The following is an 11,045-nucleotide window of genomic DNA, read 5'->3' as shown; positions in this document are numbered from 1 at the left end:
CACCCATTATCCATCCATCACCCATACATACATTATCCATCCGTCCATCCATCATCCATTATCCATCCCTCCATCCATCCATCATCCATCCATCATTCATCCATTATCCATCCATCATCCATTATCTATCCCATACATCATCCATCCATCATCCATTATCCATGCATCATCCATACATACATTATCCACCCATTATCCATCCGTCATCCAAACATACATTACCCATCCGTCCATCCATCATCCATCATCCATCCATCCATCCATCATCCATCCACCCATCCATTATCTATCCATCCACCCATCCACCCAGCCATCCATCCATTCATTTATTCAGCAGATATTTGTTGAGTGTCCACTGCATGCACCAAGGATGGTGCAGTGGTTAAGGGCTGGGGCTCTGCAACCAGCTGACTATGCTCAGATCCCAGCTCCGTGCACAACTGCATGACTTGGGCATGTAACTCAATCCCAGTGCCTTGGTTTCCTTGTTTGTAAAATGGGGAGACTAGTTCCTTCGTATTGAGCTGTCTGTAAGGATTAGAAAAGTGGATATTCAGAACAGGGCCTGGCACACAGCAAGCCAGTGCTAACTGCTGGTGTTTAATGAATACCCACGTGAATGGTGAAGGACCTGTCACTCCACAGAAGGCACATGACAGTCCCGACTCATCCTTGCCCACTCCTGAATCATGCTGGTGGGTCCTGGACCAGGTCGCCTGTCCCTTCTCCTGGGGTCCCCAGCCCAGCTCCCTCTTTGCCCCCCGCTGGGGCTGGGGCCCCCACTTCTGCTCCCTCTGCCTGTCAGCTCCCCTCTGACATCCCGTCCTCCCCTCCCATTCTCACCTCCTCCCAGGAAATGTCACTGCAACAACACTGAAATATTCATGAAAGCAGCAAACAAGCCAATGAACAAGCACATTAATAAGCACGTTTAAAACCCTGTGCTGGACGGTTGGCCTCCCCCAGTCGAGGCCGTGGTTCACACACATGCACACGCTGCACGTGCTCACACCCACTCACAGAGGCCAGCTCCTTGCCCAGGATGGCCCACCAGGACAGTGGCAGGTGGGGAGCAGGCAGCGTGCCGCCCTGTGAGTGGGGGCCCTGCTTGGCCTGTGGCTGTGAGCAGAGGACAGCTGTGCGCAAACGCACTGAAGGGCCCCGTCTGCTCTGCTCCTGCCTGAGGTCTGTCCCACAGGCCCGCGTGCTGACGGCCTCAGCACACCTGCGGTGCCTGCAGCATCCTGGTGGGGTTTCTCAAGGAAGGACAGTTCCCATCTGGGTTCAAGGCCGGATTGTCCTTCTCCCGGGAGCTGCCAGCAGGCGCCTGTGTTTGGGGTGGGGGCCTGGGCCCTTGGAGAAGGCCTCCCACCTGGGCCTCAGTTTCCTAAAGGACCCTAAGTTAGCAAGCACCCTTTGTGTTGAGTCCCTAGTTATCACTCTACCCCACAGGAAGAGGAAGCCCAGGCCCAGGCTACACGTAATGCTCAGAAGCCCCCGCTCTACAGAAACCCACACTGCGGCCTCCCCAGACCACCCCAGCGGCTCACGGAGAGGCGGGGCAGGGAAAGCCTCCTGTGCGCTCGCTCCTCATTCCTTCTCCGCGACAGCAGCATTGGGCTGGCTAGCAGTTTTCCTGGGAGCCGACCTCACGGGGTCTTGTGTTGGCCATTTGCTGGGGTGGGGGGGCCTCTAGAGGAAGGGAGTGAGGGAAGGGAGGGGCCGGAGAAAGACACAGAGGGAAGGGTTCCAGCTCATCTGCCTCTGCCGATCCAGTAGGGGTGATGGAGCCTGAATCGCCCCACGGCCGTCCCACCCTGAGGCCAGGGGACTGGCGTTTTGAACCCCGAACCCCATGTCAGTCAACCATTGGCTGCAGGCCACCCATCCCACAGGGAAGGGTGAGTCACGACCCCCAGAGGCCTCTCAGCAAGGGGGCCATCAGCCCAGAGCCACGGGAGAAGGCCCACCACTGACAGCACCACCTGCGTTCTCTGCAGCGCCTGTCCTGTGCCCGCTGCTGCCGTCCTCAGGCCCGGGCTTCCCATCAGCCCAATTAAGGCACTCGGTCCAAACCGCCGGAAGACCCCAGGCCCCAGCGGACAAAGCCCCCAGGGACTGAGGCTGCGGAGAAGGCCTGGCCCTCCTGTCCTGGAGGCAGAGCTCCCCTCTGTGGAGCTGGGAGCCAGCCCAGGGTCGTGGAGGAGATGCCCATCAGCTGCCCCCAGGGAGCGAGGACCCTCCCACTCCCATGACACCTCTGGCGAGAAGACGCAAAGACACCTGGGGAGAAGACTGCGGAGTTCGACCCTCAACCCTCGCTGACAACGTGGCCCAGGGCCGGCCCAGCAGCTCATGGCCAAGCGAGTCTGACCCCTTGGGGCACCGCTCTCTCCTTCTGGACGAGGGCCATCTCCTGCCCGCCCCAGACAGGACCCAGCTTGCCTGTCCCCACACCAGGCCAGGGATACTCCAAAGAGCCAGAGTGTGGCTGGGCCCAGCGCCATCAGCCAGGCGTCCAGGTGCTCCCCTGACCCCTCCGGCCCCAGGACCCGCTCCTGCACTGACCCCTCGCCCCCCCCCCCACAGCATCCTCCTCAACACAGCGGGAAGAGAAAAGGGGCCTCACCGAGCCCCACTAAGCCCTGCAAGGGGCCCCATCCCTCCCCTCTCCCAAAGCCCACCTTCCCCCACGACTCCCCTCACTGGGCCTGAGCACGTGCCGCCCCTGCTCTGGGCCCTCCCAGAAGCCTCCTGGCACCTACGCCTCCGGGTTCCCTTGGTGGCATCCCCACGGGTGGGATTTTGTGTCTGTCTGTGTTATCTGTTTCGCGTCTGCCTTCTGCCTCTCGATGCCCCGCCGGAACACAAGCTCCAGGAGGGCAGCACCAGGGCGGGGGTGTCCCTGCGGCTCCCCCAGTGCCCAGCATCCCACCTGATGTGGAGCAGCTGCTCCAAAGTGAGCAAGTGGGAGGGGCGGGGGCGCCCACCGTGGACAGAGCACCCTCCCACATCCCCTCCTGGCCACTCTGTGCAGAGGGGGAAACGGGCTCCCCAGGGGGCAAGGCGTGGCCAGAGCCGCCCAGCTGGGTCAGCGTGGCCCCAGGATGGCCCCTGCGGGGTGGGGCAGGGGTCTGCGTGGGCAATCGGAGCAGGTGGCTGTCCCCGATTTCTTGGGACAGTCCTGGTTGGTGCCTGTTGCCCTGTGTGACCATCAGCGGTGCCTTCTTTCATTCACAAAAGTGGCCGAGTCCCATGGCAGGACGACCCTGTAAGACCGGGTCCTGCAGGCCCACACGGGCACGAGGACCAGGGGCTGCCTGAAGGCCCCAGCGAAGGGTCTGCTAGGGACCCTGCCATCCAGTCTGACGGTGTCCGCAGAAACCGCGAGCACGCCCAGGGTGGAGGTGTGGGCTTGGGCTGCCAGGGACCCATGGAGGTGAGCCAGGATGAGGCCGGAGCCCAGAGAAGGGGCAGGGCAATCAGGAGGCCACGGGTGGAGGGGGCCAAGGGAGCTGGAGGGGTGCAGGCTGTCACTGGGCTGCGGCTCCAGGGGACAGTCCCCCATCCCCATGTGGAAACGGGGCCTCTGCACCGGGGGGCGGGGGGTAAGCAAACACACACACTTCAGTCACTGCTCACTAGGTATGCCTCACTCACACACACACGGTTTCAGGTACACACACACAGATAAACACACCTACAAGGCACCAACAACACCCGCGCAAATGAGTATACACACTGGAACAAGCAGACATGTCACAAAAGCAAGTCCTGAGAGACACACAAATTCAGACACAGACACACTGACACACGCAAGGCACATATGTACTCGTGCTCACAGAAATAAACACATACACAGGCACATGCGTGCATTCACACAGACGCAAGAGCACACACACACGTGCAAATGCACATGCAGAGCTCAGTCCCAAGGCCAGGTGGACCTGACACACAGACCCACACCACGCGCACACGTGTACAGTCTCCCTGCATCGCCGTGTCTCACCACCGTCAGGAGTCTGGGCCCAGAATACAGCGCACCCCTCTCTGGCCCCTGCTCCGCTTCCCCAGTTAGCCCAGGAAGCAGGGGCTGCGGGAAGCCAGTTCAGCCCGGGCCGGGGGGCGCCTGCAGCTGAGAAGCACCTGTCACTCCGAGGACCCCTCTCAGCTGGCTGACGTCTCCGCCCCTGGCGCGGCCCAGCCACGATCGATCGCCGGAGCAGCCCCGGGGACATGGCCCTTCCCCGCTCCTCCCCACACCAGAAGCACTTGGAAGTGCATTTGTCCATCTGGCAACTATCTCCTGGGCACCTCCAACGCTGCCCTGCCGGCACTCACCAGGTCCAGGGGCGGCACCGTGGTGAGCGGACAGCCCCGCACTCGCAGAGCTGATGGTCCAGTGCAAGACATGCGCTTGGCAAACCAGCACGAAAATAATCCCCGAGCGCCACCCTGGGAGGGACACGGCCCTGTGGGAGCCCCAGGAGGGCCTCTGACCAGCTCTGGGAGTTCGGGGACCTTTCCGGGCCTGAAGCATCTTGATCTGAGTGAGGTGGGGGGAGGAGGATTCAGGAAGGGGCTAAGGCAGGTCGAAAGCCCCAGCTGGTCTGCAGGGCGTGAGACAATCCCTCCCAGAGCTGCAGGTGGGGCAGGCTCTATCCGTCCCCACCTGCTCTCGGGGGCCCTCGTGCTCAGGCTCACAGCTCTGGTGCTTTGAGGCCCAGGAGGCTGCATGCCAGCTCCGCAAACCGGGACGGAGATTTTGGGCCGGGAGACCCACTGCAGGGATGTGGAAACTGAGGCCCAGAGACCAGCAGCACCAAGGCACGCAGCGGCACTGCGGGAAGAAAGCGCCCAAGGAGTAGAGCCAGCTGGTCAGAGCCCAGGAGAGCAGCTGGTCCAGCCCCCTCAGCGAGCCCCATGCGGAGCTGGGACAGAGACCCCGCTGCATGGCAGGAACCGCAGAGCCCCACTGTGAAGCGGCGAGCATGCAGGGCAGGGCGGGGTTTGTGGCCAGTTTTGCAATCAATCCATCCATCAGTGGGCCACACTGAAGGAAACAGATGTGGAAATGAGACGGCCCCTCCAGACCTATGGCTGACGTGTGGCTGACAAGAGCCGTCTTCAGGGGATGACAAGGACAAAATGAAGCCCAGTGTTGGGGGTGGGGGGCATCTGGGGGCACAGATGTCCCAGGGGTGGGGCTGGAGGGCCCGGTCTGGCCGGCTCATGTGTGCGGCGGCTGCGGTGCCCTCGGCCTGGCGGTGGACGGGGTGAGGAGTACCCTGCCCAGTCCAGCCGCCTCCACCTCCTCCAGGGCCGTGGGGGGACCAGGGGCAGGAGGGACCCGCGGGTGCAGATGTCGCTTCTCTGGAAAGCTGGCCTTGGCCAGATGCAGGCTGGTCGCGACATCGGGCCCAGCCGCCCCGGGTCCAGGACCGCAGGACGGCACTCTTGGGCCTGGCAGGAGCCAGAGGCCCAGACTCTGTGCTTCCCAGAGTGACCGAAGTCCAGGCACCAGAGGGACACGAGTGGAGTGGACATGGCCCGAGCTGGTCCCCTTGTAGCTGCTGACCCCCTGGGGGCTAGGAGCATCGTTTTGACAGTGTGGGGCACAGGCACGGGAAGAGGCAGGGGCTGGAGGTCTGCAGGACAGAGCCTGCGCCAGCAGCCACCTGAGATCCTGGGGGCAGACGGTCCAAGGGTCCGGGGTTCAGAAGGTCAGGGAAAGGCTGAATTAAACACCAGAAATGCCCCCAAACCACTGGCAAGCTGCTCCCTGGGGTCTTGCCCACCAGGACCTCCTGGGGGCCTGCCAGGACAATGCCAGCCCCTGTTTCCTGCCCACATTGCTGGGCACAGAGGGTCCTGGGGAAGGAAGAGGCTCAGAGGCCAATGTGAGGGTGGGGAGCTAGGGGCTGCAGCAGGTGCTGGGGAGACCAGCTTGCCGACCTCAGACCCCAGCAGGAAGAGAAAGCCTCTGGCCAGGCCATCCCTGGGGGCCGGTAAGGGTCCAAGTTCCCCCGGGAGGAGCTGCCCAGAGAACAAAGAGCTTTTGTTGGTGGCTGTACTTGTCAGGATGCCCAGGTCAGCCCTGGGTCCACCTGGACAAGCGCAGGAGGGACGTCTGTCCCGGTGCACCTCAGCTCAGCCTGTCAGGCTCAGGCGGGGACACAGCACCCAGGCACGCGGCCGAGAAGCGGCTCGTGGCCCCCTGGTCCCCCCAGACCCGCCCAGAGGGGAGCAGCCCTGCCTGAGGCCACCTCCCCACGTGATGCGGTGGGAGTTTGGGAGAAAATGACAGAGTGGAAATTAGGTCAGCTTCTTAGGAGCAGGAAAGAAACGAGAAACCATGTGACGGCAGAGACAGTGGTAATGGGGAAACTTTCAATTACGTGAACGCAGTGGGAGGACAGCGGATGAGCCAATGACAGACGGCGGGAGAGGGGGTGCTTCGTGGGTCCCCTGCCATCAGTTACCCACGCTCGTGGCGCGGCTGACAGCAAGGGCCCCGTGCCCTGCACGCCCGCCTGTGACAGCGACAGGCCCGGGCCCCGCCCAGGCCACAACTGGATCCCCGGACGGCCAACCAGAGCACTGCCCGGGCTACACGCACGCTTATACACGCACGCTCTTGTGCATAGGACCCTGGACACCCAGACCCAAAGACACGCTCACATGCTCACTCCCAGGCACTCACTAAGCACCCAGACACCAGCACACACACGCTCACAAAACACACCCAGACATGCTCGTGCACAGACACACACGCCCACGAGACGCACCCACAGACACACATGAACACACGGGACATGTCACACACACACGCTCGTGCTCACAGACACACACCACTCATAAACACATGGGGACACACACGCACACAAGTCACACCGGGACACACTCCTAACAGGTCCTGCACACATGGACATGGTGACCAGACCCCTCCCACTCGGGGCACGTCCACACAGCCACACACTATGCCCCCGGAACACAGCCCTCTTCACGGGGCCCACGATGGCCCTGCAGGGCCCCCCCGGCCCCCAGTATCCCAGCCGTGCAATGCCACCCCTCGCTGCCCTGTCTGGGATAGACCCCATCTCACCCTGGTGGATGGGAGGACCATCCTCAACACGGCTCTGCCCTCACGCCCACCATCCCGTTCACCGAAGTTCTGCGGCCCCAGGCAGCCTCACCCGGGCCCCCGGCCCTGGGCCCGCCCATGTCCACTCCCCGGTCACCCGCTCAGCAGCATGTCCTGAACGTTCCAGGACCGAGCTCCACCCGGGGTCACTCGTAAGCAGCGAGGCCAAGGCCCCCTCAGGAGCCGCAGTGAGTGGAGCACACGCGTGTGGCACGTGAGAGGGGATAAAGGCCACAGAAGAGCAGAGCGGAGCGGGTGGGGGGTCAGTGGTGGTCCTGAAAGGCCTCAGGGAGGAGGCGGCGGGGGCTCCGGGCAGAGAGAGCGGGGGCGGGGCAGGGGGGCAGGAAGTGAGATCCCAAAGGAGCAGACGGCCCTCGGTGCGTGGCCACTGAGGACCTGCCGGCCGAGCCCAGCAGGAGGCCGTGGCATTAACCCAGGGCAGCTGGGAGGTGGCCGGGTCCCGGTGTACCTCGGGGGGGCCGTGAGATGGTGCCGATGGGCTGGTGGGAGAAGCGGAGGAGAGGGAGGGGCAGGGCTGACCTCACCACCATCCAAGATGAGGGAGACTGAAGGGTGGGTTGGGGGGACGCGAGAGCTCCAGGAGGTGACTCTGGAGTATCGGGGTGGCCCATGGGGTCACGTCCTCACACGGGGGCAGCGGCTCAGACTCACAGAAGGAAACAGAGGGGTCGAAGCTGCCGTGAAGAGGCGGTGGGGCTACGAGCCCAGGGTGCTGGCAAAGGCCAGGAAACAGATCCTATGGGGCCTCCGGGCACCTCGATGCCGGGAGCCTGAGCCCCAGAACTGTGAGAGCGTTCTACTGCTTGACCCACCAGGTCCGTGGGCAGCTTACCGCATGGCTAATGCAGACACACCTGTGCAGCGGGGCTGCTGAGGGAAAGCTGCGTGCACAGGGCGGGTCCCAGGAGGAGCAGGGGACACTGGGGAGCTGCGGGGCTCTGGGAGGTGTTGGAAGCCCCCGAAGGAGGCTGTGTAACAGATACAAGAAGAGGCCACAGCCTGACCCGGGGCCCCACGTGGAGAGTCAGAGAGAGAAAGACACCAGACAAGGCTGAGGGGGGCCTTTCTCCTGAGACCAAGTGGAGAAGGTGCTTCAAGGGGGAACGCGTGGGTCGGCGGGGCGTGGTGCGTCCACGCAGCGGAAACCGCTCAGCACACTGCGGTACATCTCAGAACCACCTTAGCGAGAGCAGCTCACACGCGAGAACACGCCCCAACCCCACTTACCAACCCCAGGGGACGCAGAGCATCGCTGGGGACAGAGAGCAACCGCGGGGCCTGGGGACCGTCCTTTCATTCAAACCACACAGCTCGCTGCCCGGGAGACCGCCAAACACACGTGCTGGGAGCGGTCCTAACAGAACCCCCCTGTTAGTGCCTCAGCCAGACCTCCAAACAGATAATTACAAAGTAAATGTGCGCGGGGCCCAAGGTGCCCGCCCTGGCCTCGGCCGAAGCTGCCACACCCCTGCGAGCCAACGCCCCCGCTGGAAACTAAGGCAATTTCAGCTGGATTTCTGTCTCTTGCAAGCAAAAAAGTCCCTAATAGTTGTCTTAAGTAGGGAAACCCCCAAAGATGCTGCGCTTGACTGTTGTCTCTGACATCTAGAAAAATAAGGGCTAAAGAATGTGTCTGAAAAGCTGAAATGAGTTCAGCTAACAACAGAACATGTGAACTTCCCAAACCTTGACATACATAAAAAGCAAATAAAATAGCAACAGACTCTTAAGTGGCTAAAAAGCAGAGACCAGAAAAGAAGATGACGGAAGTCAGCCTGACATTATTCATGACAACACGCGCTGAACTGAGTGTTTCACAACAGGTACAAAGCAAACCCAACTTCCGAGTCCACCTCCTCACACGGAGTGAAACACAATCAGACTAAAGCCTGTTCACGGCAGACATGTGCAAAGCGAAGTTACAACAGATCAAAATACACCAGGATGTAAACTCAGAAGGAAGGCGCGGCTCGAATACCAACTTCAGATACGGCCACATGTAAGGGAAAAAGCGCTCCACAGTCAAGAGGGCCAAACCGTCACGAGCTGCAACGCAACAATTCACAGCACAGTCAAGTACAGGGAGTAAAAACTCCCAGAAACATGAGAAGGGCAAAAATACTCCACTGACCGAGAACTGCAACTCCCTTCGTCCAATCTTCAGAGACCACACGGGCAAAAGAAAGCAGTAAAGATTCTGAGTAATATTAGTAATAACATCGCGTGGGGGGGCTGTGTGAACATGGAGGGTCATCAGGGGTGGGGCAGAGGGACGGGCGTAGAAAACTTTGAACCTTGCAAACAGAAAACTCGCCTTCCTTTGCAACACCCCTGGAATAGACTGTTCAGACCATCAAAATGCCTCAATCAACCCTGCCAACAAAAAAACAAAAATGGAGAAGCTGTCCAGTTCTCTGTCCTCAAGGCCGTACAACTGAAGAGTTCATTCTTTACTACAGAAACTTTCAGAAAGAGCCTTCAGAAAAGTTCAAGGAAGAGTTGAGTACTTATCGAGACGTGCCCTCTTCTTGTTTGGAAGGTTTAATCTTAATGTGGCATTTGTATAAATTCAACCCAAACTGACCTCTGACGATGACACAATTCAACTCGAGACCCAGTTGGGATTTTTATCTTTTTGACTTGGAAAACATCATTGAAAAGTGGCCCGGGAAGATTCAGTTCACGGATGGACAGGGAACTGCTGAAAAGACAGCCACTGAGGAGACGCTGGGTGTCTCCGGCGTCGCAGCTCCTTACGAGGCCCCGAGGACACGCGTGCTGGGGACGCTGAGCTGCAGACCCCGCTGGGGGGAACGCGGGAGGCCACGGCCCTCCACCACCTCCTGGCTGAGGACCGCCGGTCAGGGGGGCAAGATAACGTGGTTCTGTTCCATAACGTCATCTAACCACAAGGAACTAAGCTCCAGGAAAAAAATGAAAAATTAACTTAAAAATAAGCTATAAAATATAGCTGAGCGTACAAGATGGGGAAAGCTTCCCTGAGCACAACACGAAAAGCAAAGATCACAAAAGAGCACCAGGTGTGACTACGTCAGCATCTCAAACTGCTATCAAACGGATGAAGCAAACAAAATGGAAAACAAAACGAAATGAAAAAGAGAAAGATTATTTGAGGAAATAATCGTAATATATGTGTCCAGGGAAAGGGTTAACATCCTTAACATGTAAATAATCAAGGAAATATTAACATACAAATAGAAAAATGAGCAAAGAACATGAACAATTTCCAACAGAAGAAATACAAACACCAAAAGGCATCTGAAAACCTGTTCACCCTACTTAGCATTCAAGCACATGCAAATTAAAGCCAGCTAACGCCTTCACCTGTAAAATCGGCACTTTATCATTGCTATTATTATATTCAGTGTTAGCAAGAGTGTGGGAACACGGGCATTTATTCCTTCTTGGTGGAAACAAAGTGGTGTAGCTTTTTAGATTGTGGTTTCACCTCCCACATCCATACCCACTTTGTGTCCCTTTTGACCCGCCCATGCTTCTTGTAGAAATTTGTCCTAAACAAATAATTCGCTACAAGTCTCTTTATCGAGGTCCTCTTTTAAATGGCAAATAAGAAGCCTAAATCTCAACTAGGAGGCAATCGCTGGTTATATAAAATCACACATTTTCACGCAACGGCATTCTACGCAGCCAGCGATAATGCTGTCGTATGAGTAGGTACATCGGTGTAGTATTGTTACGTGAAAAGAACAAGAGGTGAACTAGGACATGCCCCCCACATCCGTTTCTGTAAGAAAAGTAAGAAAGGCTGTATGTGATGAACATCGATCATCGACCGCTGGTGAGGCTGTGGGTGAGCTGTATACTGGCTACATGGTGGTTATTTCCATTTAAAAATGTT

The 11,045-nt window shown here is 58.9% G+C and overlaps 1 pseudogene; it reads left to right on the top strand.

Annotated features, from left to right (window-relative positions):
* LOC113615719 (ras-related C3 botulinum toxin substrate 1 pseudogene) overlaps positions 1–2,642 on the top strand; it is an 86,548-nt pseudogene extending 83,906 nt beyond the window's left edge.
* Positions 2,643–11,045: the final 8,403 nt, after the last annotated feature.

Source organism: Aethalodelphis obliquidens, unplaced genomic scaffold (genome assembly GCF_003676395.1).
Source record: "Aethalodelphis obliquidens isolate GAN/ISIS:26980383/991018 unplaced genomic scaffold, ASM367639v1 scaffold123, whole genome shotgun sequence".
Lineage (NCBI taxonomy): Eukaryota > Metazoa > Chordata > Mammalia > Artiodactyla > Delphinidae > Aethalodelphis > Aethalodelphis obliquidens.
The sequence above is the reverse complement of the archived record's forward strand: the minus strand, read 5'-3'. Positions and strand labels throughout refer to the sequence as shown.